This window comes from Ursus americanus, chromosome 4 (genome assembly GCF_024610735.1).
Source record: "Ursus americanus isolate L20-20 chromosome 4, mUrsAme1.1.p, whole genome shotgun sequence".
NCBI classification, from domain to species: domain Eukaryota; kingdom Metazoa; phylum Chordata; class Mammalia; order Carnivora; family Ursidae; genus Ursus; species Ursus americanus.
This window is the reverse complement of record NC_142130.1, coordinates 50,187,937-50,204,295: the sequence shown is the minus strand read 5'-3', so window position 1 is coordinate 50,204,295 and position 16,359 is coordinate 50,187,937. Positions and strand designations below refer to the sequence as shown.

At 36.4% G+C, this 16,359-nt stretch overlaps 1 pseudogene; it reads right to left on the bottom strand.

Annotated features, from left to right (window-relative positions):
- Positions 1–15,257: 15,257 nt before the first annotated feature.
- Positions 15,258–16,107, bottom strand: LOC123784253 (four and a half LIM domains protein 3 pseudogene; annotated as a pseudogene).
- Between the last annotated feature and the right edge of the window lie 252 nt (positions 16,108–16,359).

Below are 16,359 nucleotides of genomic sequence, written 5' to 3'. Positions count from 1 at the left end.
CCTTAATCTCTTGTGGCAGTCCTTTGTCTGACAAATTCATGCACTTAGTCCCTGATTTAAGCTAAATAATACGATAATAACAGCCCTAGAGTCCTCTCCACCTGAAGGAGGCTGAAAGCAACTTGGTCTTCAGGATGCCTGACAGCTCTACAGCCGTCCAGTCAGGATTAAGGATGTGGAGCCATTTTATTACTGTGTCCTCCTCTCTTATCTCCTAAGTGCATGTGAAGGTAACTCACGTTCAGGTCAGCCTAGTCTCATAGAAAAAAGTTACTTTTCTACAACAGAGTGTGAGCATGTGTGTCTGTGGAGAGGGTGTTAATGATAGCACATGCGGAGTAATTTTCAATCAGTTTTTGTTGTTTTGCTGTCAAATAATGCTAGCAGTTCCACTCAGATAAATTAACTTTTTTAACTGGATTGCCTCACTTGGTGGGAACAGCATAAGAAAAGCTTACTGCAATGAACTTTACATCAAACATTTAAAAGATTATCATATTATCATTTTGTTTTCCTATTAACAAACATTAAACACGGTCAGGTTTATTTTTGTTTTCTTTCTTCTCATAGAAATGCCCATCATTCTGCGTTCTAGTATGTACTGGTGCATAAAAGCGTAGAAAATTCTCGTAGTTTTATCCCAGGCCATATGTAGATATAAAAACCTGCTAGTCATATGTCATATTATCTTAAGGATAATACTTGTGAAGACTTGAATTAACTTAGATGAGTTGATGAAAGGTTTTCTTCTTTTTTCTTTCTTTCTTTTGGTCCCTCAGATTTCAGGGAAAAGTGGTCCTATCCCCCAATTCCAGGGATAAATCTTGATTGGACTTAGCCAATCATAAAACCATCATTCTCCTTTCAATGACTCATTTTACTAAGGGCATTTGACACAATTTTGACCAATGAAACATGAGGGCAAGTCTGCTGAGGACATCTGAGTAAAGTTTCTTTACTGATATAAATGAAGACATATACACTGATATTGTCACATCTGCATCTAAGGTCTGGAGCCACAGCAGTCATCCTGCAATCATAAAGAGGATCCAACCTTTTCCTAAAGGGTCCTATTCTTTATTCAGTAAATATAAGTGAAGAAAAATGAATACCCAATTTCCTACAGAGCCTGCCTGTGGAAGGTTGATGGATATTCAGATCCAGAGCTTCATCATGACCACCTATGAGAGTAAGGATATGCAGGGGTTATTTAATAAACAGAGTCCTGACCCTTGTCTGTTTTACACAGACCTGTAATTGCTTTACAGTTTCTGAAGGTGAAGTCAGAATGGGCATGCTCTGTAGCTGATGGAACTCTCAGACTGGAGTCCATGACAGCCAAAGTGTTCCCAATTTATCAAGTAATACGTTGGACAAACCCAATAAAAATCCATTCTAAAACAGAAATTGTACACCTTGGATTATACTTGAGGAGGTCGAGAGAGCACAAGTTAGCTGCGCAAATCAACCCAGACCTCTGTGTCACCTCTCACTGTGTCACAACTCACAGACAAAGTAAACAGAGGTCAAGGGTACACAAAGCCCTACTCTGAAGGAAAGTACCCAAATTTGTTATATGACACTCTGCTTACATTACCTTAGACAAAATTTATTACCCTGTCCACACCTGGTTTGCAAAGAGGGCTAGAAAATGAATTTATTTTTCTGGGCAGAAATATCTAGAACTAGAAATGGAACTATTGCTGTGGAAGAAGGGGAGAAGAAATACTGGGGAGAATTAACAGTATCTGACATGGCCCACCACAAGCCTCCGGATTTAGACAGTCTGAAAAGTACCTAAATCTTCCTGAAGGCTTTGACTTAATGGAACATAAAAATCAGAAAGGTGTGCAGACTGTTTCCACCTTCTGGCCTTCTTCATATCTCCTCTGAGGCACTAAACAGGAGCAGGCCTCCTTCATTAAAAGATAAAGAAGAAAATTCAAGGGAAATGAAGCTTAAATTAGCATCTGAAGTATAAGGGAATTATATATGTCAAGTAGCTCACTTAATAAGTACTCAACAAGTACTCAATAAGAGGTAGTCATCATAAATTATTATACTGATTAGTCCAGGGTATTAACATAGGGACAAGAAATTTTTCAAAATCTATATAATGATGACACATTACCCTTCTCAGGTTTTCCCTGGTAAATTGTTACTATTATTTCACATTTAATTTTAAAGAGAAAAATAAATGAATGACACTACTTACAACTCATTAAATTCCCTTTTATAAGCATATCTACAGATCATCTTATGAACATCAAAACATACCATTATCTTTTGATAATTTTATTTAGATATCATTGTCAGTACAGTCCACACATATATTAACATTAATGACAACACAATATAGTGAAAAGAACCCTGGATTAGGAATCAAAAATTAATGACAGAAATAAAAGTCACATTGCTTTTAGTTATTAATTCTCAGACCTCGGGCAGATTATTTCTTTTTCATTTCCTGCATTTATTTTGTAGCAAAAGTAATATGTGATAAGAGAATTTTTAAAAAGGTATATCATTTTTAAAAGTTAATCTCCCCCTACCTACTCCATTCTCATTGCCCAGAGATATTAATATCTTCATACATATCTGCCTATTCTCTTCTTCACAGTTTAACAAATATACACAAAAATATAAACAACATTGGTAGAAATTGTGTATTTCTACTGGAAATAAAAGAAAGGATTGATTGTATTTGCTTTTCTCACAAATATATTTTAGTCCACCTTTCAGATATATACATATCTGAAATATATGCATATATATTTCAACGCATTCTCATTATTCAGGGCAGTTACATTCTATGAAGTCACCCTGAGCACTACATTAGCAAAAACTGAATCGTTGTTCTACGTGAAACACAGGGTTATGTTCCTGAAAGCCTCTAGCCACAAAATTTTCATCAACCAATCAATATATAACCTTGTTTTATATGTGTTTCTGTTTAAAGTCACCTTATTTAATATATGTTGGTGATTAATTAACATTGAACTCACAGACAACAGCACTATAACTCATGCCTGAAAGAAGCCTATTGAACACATACACGTTTTCCGTGAGATACATCTCAACCTCCTCGCACCTGGGAACACCACACAGCACTTCTGCACTATATTTGAGATCTACTTTAAAGAACAAAATCACCAACATACAGCACAAAAAATGCAAAAAACATGGCACTAAATAGACCACAAAAAGAACACTTGTTTACTTGGCATGAAAGTACTTGGCAGAACTATCTTTGTATTCAGTCTCAACTAGAAAAATGTGCTTGGGGCAATTCAAATGTCTGCCATTCTGCACATGCGCATGTCCACAAATGATTGTGAAAGTGTCATGAGTATTGATCTGAGTGTTAGAAATAAATTTTGGAAAGCAGGAGAATTTGCAAATTCAGATGGTCTGTAAATAGACTATACCTAGTATGTCCTCATTATTTGCAGATTCTATATCATCTGTATGCACACACATGCATATATAATATACACACATATATACAGAACCAACTCATATCTTAGTAACAATATAATATATCAGAGTATGAAGGCACCACATTTATTAGGTGTAGTTGAAGATATGTTTGCACTCTGCCAATACTTCCTTTTGAACATTCAGGTTAATTCTAATTATTTTACCATTATAAGCAATGTTGCAATAAATAACCATGCATATTTATCCTCAAAACATTCACATTTATAGAAATTTATGGAAGGTGACACTGCAAAGTAAATGAGTAGGTGAATTATTTTATGTAAATATATAGTTCTTTAAAAACAACTTTTCAAAAAAATTGTAGCAATTGACTCTCCAACTAGAAACATAAAAAGCAGCAGCAATTCGGAGAAAAGTTACTAAATCTAGTTTTTCATGCTTCACCTGTAAAAAGCAAAAATGTAACAACTTCTCAGAATTGTAATAAAAATGGAAAATAATGTGTGGAAATATCATATATGTTTAAGTGCTACCTGTTTACTCATTTGAAACTGCGCTGTTAAGAGTATGCCATTAAAATGATTTTTCCGATACTTAACCGTTTTACTAATGGTCCATCAGATTTATCATTATTACATCCTTCTGGATCTTTTCTGTAAGAGATTAGTAACTTTTTTAATATATATTTTGTTGAATTAGTAAGAGATTAGTAACTTTTTCTTTATATATTTTGTTGAATTATTCTACATATTTTTATTTAATTTTACGATGGAATAAATTTTTCCTAGATGTAACTCCAAAAGCCAAATAATGATCAAACATGTAGTTGAATATACCACAATATACTTAAATTCCCCTATTATTAGACAGTTAAATTTTTTCCCAAACATTATTTTCAATTAAACTTATTGCTGCATGATTTTTGTACAAAGAGTATAATTCAATGAATTTTGAACATTATATACACTCATAAAACCATTACCACAGTCAAGACTTCATTTTCTTGAAAGAATCTTCTCATACTTATTTCCAGTCAATTCCCTTCATCATTTCAGAACTCCAAAAAAACAATGATCTGCTTTCTGTCATTGTAAATTAGTTCCCATTTTCTAGAATCTCATGTAAATGAAATTATGTAGTGTACATTTTATCTGTCTGAGTTCTTTACTGAACATTATATTTTTGAGATTCATACATGTTATTGCCTGTATCACTAGCCTAGTACTTTTTTATTGCTGAGTAGTACCCACTGTTTATATGTACTATCATTTTAATTACCCATTTACATGGTGATAGACACTTAAGTATTTCCCATTTGCAGGAATATTTTGAATAAAGCTGCTATAAACATTGATGTACAAGTCTTTGTGTGGTCATATGCTTTATTGTAGAATTGCAGGATGGTATGATATGTATATATTTAATTTTATAAGGAAACTGTGAAATAGTTTTCCGAAGTGCTTGTACCATTTCCCATTCCCATCAGAAGTGTACAAGAGGGGCCCCTGGGTGGCTCAGTCATTGGGCGTCTGCCTTCCGCTTAGGTAATGATCCCAGGACCCTGGGATCGAGCCCCGCATTGGGCTCCCTGCTCAGTGGGGAGCCTGCTTCTCCCTCTCCCTCCCTCTCCCACTCCCACTCCCCCTGCTTGTGTTCCCTCTCTTGCTGTGTCTCTCTCTGTCAAATAAATAAAATCTTAAAAAAAAAAAGAAGTGTACAAGAGTTCCAGTTTGTCCATAACATAACCAACCTTACTAGCACTAGAATTTTTAATTATAGCTCTGTTAATATGTTCATAATGGTGAAGGAGGTCAGAACAAGTCTCCCTAAAATGTGCCACTTTGGCATGTGGACTCTTTTGAGCTGAAAGCAATCAAGACCCAACAGACTCAAGGAAAACTTTTACCTCTTCCTTAACTGCCTAAAAGAATTTAGATAGGGGACCTGATCCAAGAAGAGAACTATCACCAGAGAACTACAAAGAATATGGGCTAGTTGTAGTAAGCTCTTGAGGGGGAGGAGGAATAGCTCAGAAAGTCCTGGGAATCAAAATCTTCTCTGTGCCTATTGTCTCTACATGACAGGGCAAACATTTGCTTACTAAACATTTGCTCTTTCCATCTTCCAGCGAATTGTCTTCCTTCCCTGTGAAGTCCCACCCCCTTCTTCTTAGCTCAGAATAGCATATAACATTCAATTACCTGACTGCCTGTAGGTCTCATATTTTGAGGGGACCCCTGCATATTTGTAAATAAATTTGCTTTTCTCCTGTTCCTCTGTCCTATGTTAATTTGATTATTAGACAAGACAAAGAATTATGAAGGATATAGGAAAAATTTTCCTCCCCTACAGCGGTATTTCATTGTAGTTAAAATTTGCATTATCCTAATGACTAATGAAGCTGAATCCTCTTTTATGAAATGATCATTTAAATACTTTGCCTATTTTTTTATTAGATTGCTTTCTTAGCACTGAGTTTTGAGAATTCTTTACATACTCTTTACACAAGTTCTTTGCCAGAGAAATGCATTAGGAATATTATTTTTCCTTTTGTAATAATGTCTTTTGAAGACCAGGGTTGATTTTTTTCATTAAAATCCAATTTTTCTTTATGCCCTTTATGGTTTGTGCTTTTTGTGTCATACATAGGAAATATTTAGTTGCTCTCTTCCCGACCCCCCTCCACCCCCCAGAAAATTTATAGTTTTAACTCTTACCTTTAGGCCTATGCTCCTGCTCAAATTAATTTTTGTGAATGGTATGAGCTAAAGGGTAAGAGTTGTTTTTTTTAAATAAAGATATCCAAATGTTTCAGAATTACCCTTTTTTTTTTTTTTTTAATTTATTCCAGAGACAGAGATGGTGAGCAGGAATAGGGGCATAGCCAGAGATAGAATCTGAAGCTGACTCCGCACCAAGCACAAAGCCCAACATGGAGCTCTATCTCATTACCCTGAGATCATGAACTGAGCTGAAACCAAAAGTCGGGTGCTTAACTGACCCACCCTGGTGCCTTTTCCTCGTTGAATCACCCTAGGACTTTTCTTAAAATCAGTTTAATATATTTGTGTGGATCTGTCTTTGGACTCCCTGTTCTGTGCAATTCATCTATATTTATCCTTTCACCAATACCACACTTATTTTGTTTATTATAGCATTAATATAAGTCTTGAAATCAGGTATTAAGTGTTGTAATATTGTGATTTGTAAAGAGAAATATATATTTTGTGTTCCTCCCCATTTCTGGCACAGAGCTCCTAAAATCCTTGAAAATTCCTCAGCCATAGGAGTGACAGGGAACATCTTTTGTTATAATGGTTGGTCTCTTGTTCTTAGTTCCTGAAATCGCTTCAGAGCCATAAAAGTGAAATGTGTGTCTTATTATTCAAACAAGCTCCTTTCAACCAAAAGTGAGTTTAATGTTAATTAGGTGTCTTTTGGAAATTTCTTTAAGATGGGGGTTGCTGTTTACCAAGGGAGCCAACCTACAATTAGACTTCCAGTCTCATCCCACCACCACTTTCTGGGAGGGGAGAGGGGCTAGAGACTGAATTAAATCACCAACAACCAATAATTTAATCAATCATGACTATGCAATGAAGCCTCCATAAAGGCCCAAAAGGACAGAGTTCAGAGAACATGTGAAGATTTGCGGAGAATGGTGCACATCTGAAGGACATGGAAGTTCTACGACCTGTTCTCATACCTTGACCTATGCATCTCTCCCATCTGGCTATTCACGAGTCATATCCCTTCATAATAAACCAGTGATATAGTAAGTAAGCTGTTTTTCTAAGTTCTGTGAGCCTCTCTAGCAAATTAATTGAACCCAATGAGGAGGTCCTTGGAACTTCCAAACTACAGCCTATTGTTCAGAAGCCCAAGTGACAGCTTGAACTTGTGATAGACATATAAAGTGGGACAGGGGGTGCAGTCTTGTAGAACTAAGCTCTTCACCTGTAGAATCTGATGCTATCTTCGGGAAGATCGTGTCAGGATTGAGTTGAACTGTAGGACACCCACATAGTATCCCATAGAATTGCCTGGTGATGTGCGGGAATCCTCCCCTCAATGACACACACACTGCAATTGGTGACCAGAAACATTTATGAGCCCTCCAACTTTGTTTTTCTTTATAAATTGTTTTGTCTATTCCAGGACATTTTAATTTCCATATGAATTTTAAAAATAAACCTGTCAAAATTGGCTTGCACTTTAGTCTTTTATTTCTCCTTTTTCAATCTGTTTTTATTTATTTATTTTTAACTTATTAAAATTTCTAGGACCTCCAATAGAAAAGCTAACATCCTTGCTTAGCTCCCAATCTTAGGGAGAAAACAGCTTTATTATTAAGTATGATGCCAGCTACAAAATTTCCAACGATGTCCTTTATCAGGTTAAGAAAATTCCTGTTGATTCCCAGCTTGCCAAAAGTTTGTATCTTGAATAGATATGATTTTGTCAAATGCCATTTAAAATGTGTTTTACTTTTTATATATTGCCAGTTTAAAATTGCAATTATTTTGTTAAAGATATTTGTATATATGTTCATGAAGGGCACTGATCTATAATTTTTTTCTTGAAATACCTTTGTCTAGTTTTGATATCAGTGAAATACAGTTTTCATAAAATAAAGTATACTTCTCTATTTTCTAAAATAATTTATGTAGGATTGGTATTATTCCTTTCTAATTTTTTTCTTTAAGAATTCACCAGTAAGAGCCTCTCAGCCAGAGATTTGTTTACAGGGAAGTTTTTAATTATGAATAAAATATGTTTGGTACACTAGGGTTATTAAAATATTTTAGTTCTTCTACTGTCAGTTTTATAATTTTTATCTTCCAAAAATTATGACTTGAGTCATCAAGTTTATTAAATAAAGTTTTCAGTAGTATATTATACTTACTGTTCTTTTTAAGTTTTTAAGCCTTGTATTAGTTAGCATTCTCTCTTTCATTTTGATTACAATAATATGGCCTCTTTTTATTGTGATCAGTCATTTTTAGGCAAAATGAATGGTGAACTATAATCAGTGGACAAATCTGTCTCACTATTGTTTTTGTATAACCCACAAGCTAAGAATGGCTTTTACACTTCTAAATATTGGGAAAAAATAGAAAGTTAAAAACTATTCCATGATATTACAAAACTGCGAAATTCAAATTTCACTGTCAATGAATAGTTTTATTGGAATTAGCCTATGCACATTCATTTACAAATAGCCTATATTTGCTTTTATGAGAAGTCAGCAGAGATGAACATTTGTAACAGAAACCTTATTGCCAATGAATCTTAAGATATTTAACATGTGGTTCTTGATAGAAAACATTTGTTTACACCAGTTTAGAATTTTACCAATTTTATTGGTATTTTCAGAGAACCATATTTTGCTTTTATTGATTTTTCTCTATTAGACATCTATTTTCTGTTTTACTAATTTCTGCAATTATCTTCATTATATCTTTCTACGTGACTTGGTTTTAATTTTCTCCTTTTCTACCTTTACACGGTGGAATAATTGGTCATTGACTTGAGATCTTTCTTGTTTCCTAACATAAACATTTAAAAATATAGACTACACTCTAAGGAGAGATAAGCTTCAGTCCATAAATTTGGATATGTTGTGTTTTCATTTTCATCCAATTTAAATATTTCTTAATTCTTTAAAGAAAAAGAAGGTAAAGCAGAGGAATCCATTCTATTAAATGTGGGCATATGGCAAAGCTATAGCAATAAAAAAGGAGTGAAATTAACTAATCAATGATAAGTTTAAACTCCATTCAATTAAGGACAGATGAGATTTGGTCAATCGTATATTAAAGTCCATTGTTACTTAACAAATTGCTCTAACATTGGTGACTTAAAATAATAAATATCTATTGTCTTACAGTTTCTAAGTGTCGGGAACCCAGTTTTGCTGTATCTTTTCATTCAGGATCTCTCATCTCATAAGGCTACAAATAAGGTGCTAGCCAGGGCTATAGTCATCTTAAGACTCCACTAGGGAGGGGTGCCTGGGTGGTTCAGTCAGTTAAATGTCTGCCTTTGGCTCAGGTCATGATCCCAAGGTCCTGGGATCAAGTCCCATGTCATAGGGAATCTGCTTCTCCGTCTCCCTCTGTGTGTTCTCTCTCTCTCAAATAAATATATCTGGAAGGAAGGAAGGGAAGAAAGAAAGGGAAAGAAAAGAAAAAAGAAAAGAAAAGAAAGGAAAGGAAAGGAAAGGAAAGGAAAGGAAAGGAAAGGAAAGGAAAGAAAGAAAGAAAGAAAGAAAGAAAGAAAGAAAGAAAGAAAGGAAGGAAGGAAGGAAGAAAGAAAAAGAAGAAAAGACAGACTCCACCAGGGACCAATCTGCTCCCATGCTCATTCATTTGGCCATGGATCTACTTCAAGCTCATTTTTGGGGCTGTTGACAATGCTCAAGTCCTACTCGCTACTGGCTAGAGATGTCAGTCCCTTGTCATGTAGCCTTCTCTATAGGGCAGCTCCCAACATGGCAGTTTGTTGCCCCTGAGTGAGAGAAGAAAAAAGGAGAGGGCAAAAAAGACAGAAGTCACAGTCTTTTTATAACCTAAACTTGGAAGTGACATTCCATCACTGGCCATGTTCTGTTGATTGGAAGCAAGTCACTAGTACAGCTCACTCTTAATTGAAGGAGATTACACAAAAAACATGTGAGTACCATGAAGCAGGGTCATTGGAAGTCATTTGAAATGCTTCCCACCAAAGATGGTGTTGAAAGACTGGCTTATTGTATGGAGAACAATAAAACTAGAATTCTACCCAACACCACATAAAAAGATGAAATACATATGGATTAATAATCTACACTAAAAGATATCATAATCAAATTAATATAAAACGTAGAGGTAGGGGTTGGAAAGAATTTTTTAAATGAAAGTTCAAAAACAAACTATAAAGCAAAAGTGACTTCTTGATTACATTAAAAATAAAGAATTCTGTAAGATAAAAGATATGATGAAAAAGATAATTACAAGAAGAATGAATAGAGGAAGATACTCTTACATTCTAAACATACAAGGAATTAGTATCTAAGATATACTGCAAACTTATCTAAATCAACAAAAATCACAGAATCACTCCAAAAAAACGGACAAGGGATATGAACATGCAATTCAAAAGAGGAAACCCAAAGGCTGACAACACAGAAAAAGATGTTCAAACTCATCATTAATCATTGAAATGCAAATTAAAAGAACAATGAAATAACATTTTAAATCTCCCAGACTTGCCAAAATAAGTACTTTGAATAACGCAGGAAGTGGAAAGGAAGTATGGACATAGGGACCTTCTTATAGTAGAAAGAATAATATCACAACCTGACAGTGTCTAGCCGTAAGTCAGCCATTCAATTCCTAGTCCTTTATATCTCAAAGTCTTATAAAGTTCCACAAGGGGGAATTTATAAAAGAATTGCCATTGCAGGATTAATCAATTTAGCAGGTAGTTAGAGGCTATCTGGCATCCACCATTGGGACAGAGAATAGATATAAATATGGAAAATGCACCGTTATGGAACATTGTGCAACCATAAGATGGAGCAGATTTAAAGTTCACATAGTCACACACAGGGACCTTATAAACATAGTACTGAGTGAAAATAATAATAATAAAAAGAAAGAGAATGAGGGGTGCCTAGGTGGCTCAGTCAGGTGTTCAACTCGTGATTTGGGCTTAGGTCATGACCTCATGGGTTGTGAGATTGAGCCCTGTGTCAGGCTCATGCTCAGTGGAGAGTCTGCTTTATGATTCTGTCCCTCTGCCCCTCCCCACTCTCTCTCTCTCTAAAAATAAATAAATAAATCTTTTTTAAAAAGGAACAGAATGAAATAGCTAACATGCAGTATATTTTATTCCATGTATATACCATAATTCATTTTAATAGTTAACATTCATTGAATATTTAAATTGATCATACTGTCTACAATTATTTTTGCCACATCACTATTTTATTAATGTTTATTCTGAGAAATGAAATTGAAGAATCAAAGAGTAGAAAATTTGAAAGTATCTCTATGTATGCTGTCAGACTTCTCCAGAACTAAAGTTCCAATTTATATTCCCATCGACTCTGTGTGATAATGCACTTACTATAAACATTTGGAACTTAATTCTAAAAAACATTTCCCAACTTAATAGATAAATACTTTAATAAGCATTTCTTTGATTTTTAGTGCACCACTGAATACTTTCCATAACTCTATTGGCAACATATAATTTTCCAATTGAAATTCTTAAAAAAACGGCTTTATTGAGGTATAACTGATACACAAGTTCTGCTTATATTCAATGCATACAATTTGATGAGCTTGGACATATTCAAGCACACATAATGCCATTACCACAATCAAGGGAATAGACGAATCCGACACTTCTAAAGCTTCCTGTGCCCCTTTGTTTTGTTTAGTTTTCTTAAGACTACTTTTTAGAACAGTTTTAGGTTCACGGCAAAATTGAGAGGAAGATAGAGATTTTCCAAACACCCTTTCTCTCCACACATGCACAGCTTCCTCTACCATCCTTGATATTTTGTTTGTTTGGTTTTTGTGGTAAGAACACTCATCATGAGATCCACCCTTTTAAATTTTAAAGCACACAATACCATAGTGTTAACTATAGGCCATATATTGTACACCAGATCTCTAGGATTTATCTATCAACCAAAATTTTGTACCCCATGAACAAGTCACTATTTTCCCCACGGGTCACAGCCCACCTCCTGGCAACCTCTATTATATTCTTTGCTTCTGGGAGTTTGACTATTCGAGATACCTCATATAAGTGAAATCACGTAGTATTTGTCCTTCTGAGAATGGGTTATTTCACTTAGTATAAAGCAGGATTTCCTTCCCTTGGAAAGCTGATAATACTCAATTCTATGCATATACCATATATTCTTTATTTATCTATCTATCAATGGACACTTGGTTTGTTTCTGTATCTTGACTACTGTGAATAATGCTGTAGTGAACATGAGAGCACAGATATCTCTTTGAGATCCAGATTTCAATTCTTTTTGATATATACCTAGAAGTGGGATTACTGGATCATAGAGGGTAGTTCTGCTTTCGATTTTGAGGAACCTCCATACTGTTCTCCATAGCTGCTGCACCATTTCACATGCCCAACAACAATATACAAGAGTTCCAATTTCTCCACAACCTCACCAACAGCATCTTTTTTTAAATGTATAACAGTCATCCTAACAGGTATGAAGTGATATTTCATTATAGTCTCGACTTGCATTTTCCTGATAATCAATGCTGTCAAGCATCTTTTCACATACCCGTTGGTCATTTGTATACCTTATTTGGAGAAATGTTCTTCGTTTTTTGTTTTGTTTTGTTTTTTTTGTTTTTTTTTTTGTTTTTTTTTTGCTATCAACTTTTATGACTTTCTTATATACTTTGGAAATCAACCTCTTACCAGATAGACAGTTTCAAGTATTTTCTTCCATTTTATACATTGTCTTTTTATCCTTTTGATTGTTTCCTTTTCTATGCGAAGGGTTCATGGTTTGATTTAGATACTTGGGATACTTTCACCTTTGTTGCCTGTGTGCTTTTATTGTTATATTCAAAATATCATTGACAAGACCAACGTCAAAAAGCTTTTTCCCTATATTTACTTCTAGGAGTTTTACAGTTTCAGGTCTGTGTTTAAGTCTTCGATCCATTTTGAGTTGATTTTTGTGTATGGTATAAAGTAGGAGTCATTTTTTTGCATATGAATATCCAGTTTTCCCAATACCATTTGTTGAAGAAACTATCATTTTCCCATTTTGTCTTCCTGGCACCTTTGTTAAAAGATCAGTGAACCATACATGTAGGTGGTTATTTCTAGGCTCTCTATTCTGTTCTGTCAATCCATGTTTGTCTTTATTCCAGTATTGTACTGTTGTGCTTAAAACAGCTTTGCAATAGGGGCGCCTCGGTGGCTCAATCAGTTAAGCATCAGACTCTTGACTTTGGCTCAAGCCATGATCTCAGAATTGTGAAATCAAGTCCCACCTCAGGTTCCAAGCTTGGTGTAGCACCTGCTTAAGATTCTCTCTCCCTCCCCCTCTGCTCCTCACCCTCTTCTCCTGCTCTCACTCTTTCTCTCAAAAAAGAAAAAAAGAAAAAGAAAAAAAAAAGCTTTGCAATGTATTTGAAACCAGGAAGTGTAATGCATCCAGCTTTGCTCTTCTCTCTCTTGATCTCTTTGCCCATGCTGGTTCTTTGTGAATTTTAGGATTGTCTTTCTATTACTGTAAAAAATGTCATTCAGTTTTTAAAAAGATAACATTCATTGAATCTGTAAATTATTTTGGGTAGTATAGACATTTAACAATACCAAGTCTTCCATTTCACAAACATAGGATGTCTTTTCATTTATAATGTTTTCTTTAATTTATTTTGGAAATGTTTTATAATTCTCGTTGAAATCTTTTGCCTCCTTAGTTAAGTTTATTCTACAGTATTTTATTCTTTGATACTATTATAAATGAGATTGTTTCCTAATTTCCCTTGCAGATGGTTTGTTGTTAGTGTATATAAATGCAACTGCCTTTTGTATGTTGGCTTCACATTGTATTACTTTGCTGAATCTATTTATTTGTTTTAACAATATTTTGCATGTGGAGTCTTTGGGTATGCTTCATATAAGATCATGTCACCTTTGAAAAGATAAATTTTACTTCTTCCTTTCTCATTTGAATGGATTTTCTTTTTCTTACTTAGGACTTTTTTTTTTGCATAGGATTTCCAGTACTATGTCGAACAAAAGTAGTGAGAGTTGACATCCTTGTCATGTTCCTTAGAGAAAAAGTTTTCAATTTTGACTATGATGTTAGCTGTGAGCTTATATGTGGTCTTTGTTATGTTGAAGTACATTCCTTCTATATCTAGCTTGTTGAGAGTTTTTATCTGAGTGACTGTTAATATTTTAAATGGTTCTTTTTTTCTGCTCTGTTGAGGTGATCTTGTGATTTTTATCCTTTGTTCTCTTAATGTGATCTATTGCATTTATTGACTTGCATAGGTTGAACCATCCTTGCATCCCAGAAATAAATCCCACTTATGATGTACTTAATGTACTACTGAATTCTGTTTACTTGTATTTTGATTTTTGCATCTATATTCATCAGTGATAATAGCCTGTAGTTTTCATTTCTTATAGGTTTCTTTGTTTGGCTTTGGTATCAGAAATGCAGGACTTACAAAGTAAGTTTTGAAGTATTCCATCCTCTTCAATTTTTGGGAAGGGTTTGAAAAGCATGGTGTAAATTCTTCTTTATTTTATTTTTTTATTTTTAATTTTTTCCTCACACTTTGTTATTGCAGAATCTGGAAGAGGGATGAGCCCAGTCCTACCCCTCTTCCCCTCTCTGGGCAGAACGGAGCTGAAATGAAATGAGAAAACACTTTACAGGCACAGGCTGGGAAAAACCCCTGTACTCTAGAACCCCCTTAAACAGTGAACCCCTGATTTCCTGCCCAGAGAACCGCAGCCCTGGGAATAGGGTGGCATGAGGATGGGAGGGTCAAGTCTGAGTATAGCCCACTTTTGATGACTTCTCAGGCACCCACAGGAGACCTAAAGTCTCTGGAGAGAAGTCTAGATTGAAGGGGCCTGGGTCCCAGAGTCCAGGTTTGGAGGGCTGGGCTTAGAGCCCTGATCTGGGGAGAAGTCTTGGTCTGGGAACCCAGACCATAGGGGGGAAGGCTAAATTCTGAAGCTAAGGCTTACAGAGGGGATTTGAATCATGGAGGCTCCCTAAGAGCCCAGGTTTGGGGGCCCTGGGTCAGGAAGCACTAATCTGGGGATGTTGGAGCAGGGAGGCTGAACCTTAGAGCCCAGGAGGAACCCCAATCTGAGGAGGGCTGGGTCCCAAAGGTGGTTTGGAAAAAACCTGCCTGTCTGCTGCCCTGGCACAGTGCTTGGTCTCTATACCAGTGGAAGGAGAAACAGCTGTGGTGCCAGTGGCGGTCTTCAAAGGACACATACTTGCCTCCACCAAGTCCTGTGATGGGGCCCTTGCAACTGCTGCACTTGGGTACAAAGAGCTCTCCAAAAAGACCATGCAATAGGGATCATCATCCCGGGAAGTGAACTGCTGCCCTGCCAGCGGTATCTGACACCCTGAGCAGACCAGGCATTCTCAATGCCAGTGCTGGTCATGGTATGTCACGTCCCTTGTGTCAGCATCGTGCTTCAGTAGTGGGCACTCCTGTTGGGCACGAGGGAACGGGAGCCCAGCAGCTGCTTACAGCTGCTGCACAGGAAGCAGTACTCATGACACTTCTGGGTTCTGTATTCCAGCTTCCGGGACCCAGGCATGACAGTCCTCCCGCAGACAGAGCACTGGGAGGAGAGGTCACTGCAGCAGCAAGTTGTTGCAGAGCAGCTCACTGTCCTGACAAGTGAAGGGCTCAGCAGCCAGGGAGCATTGACAGAGGCAGCAGTGCTCAAGGAGGTGGCGGTCTTCCTAGAGCCGCTCCTTTGAGTCTTGTCCCATAAGCTGCTGCCACTCAGCACAGGGGGTGGAAAAGTTATTGTCATAGCAGGGCACGCAGGAGGGGCCATCGTCCATCTGGATGTACCTGCAGCCATCCAGGGACATGCATTTTCCACGAAGGCCTCCGTCATGGTGGTTGCGAGTGAGCCCTCCACGTGGGCGGTGGGAGCAGGAAGCCTGCAGGGCGCTAGGCCACTGGTATCTGTGGGCCAGGCGGAGGGCGGCGGAGCGAGCTGCTGTGCAGGCTGCGGGCTGTGCATGGGCTGTGTGGACTAGGGGGGCAAAATCATCTTTAAACATCTCCTGTAATTCACTAATAAAACCATCTGGTCCTGGGTTTGGTTTTGTTGTTTTTTGTTTTGTTTTGTTTTGTTTTGTTTTGTTTTTACTGATTCAGT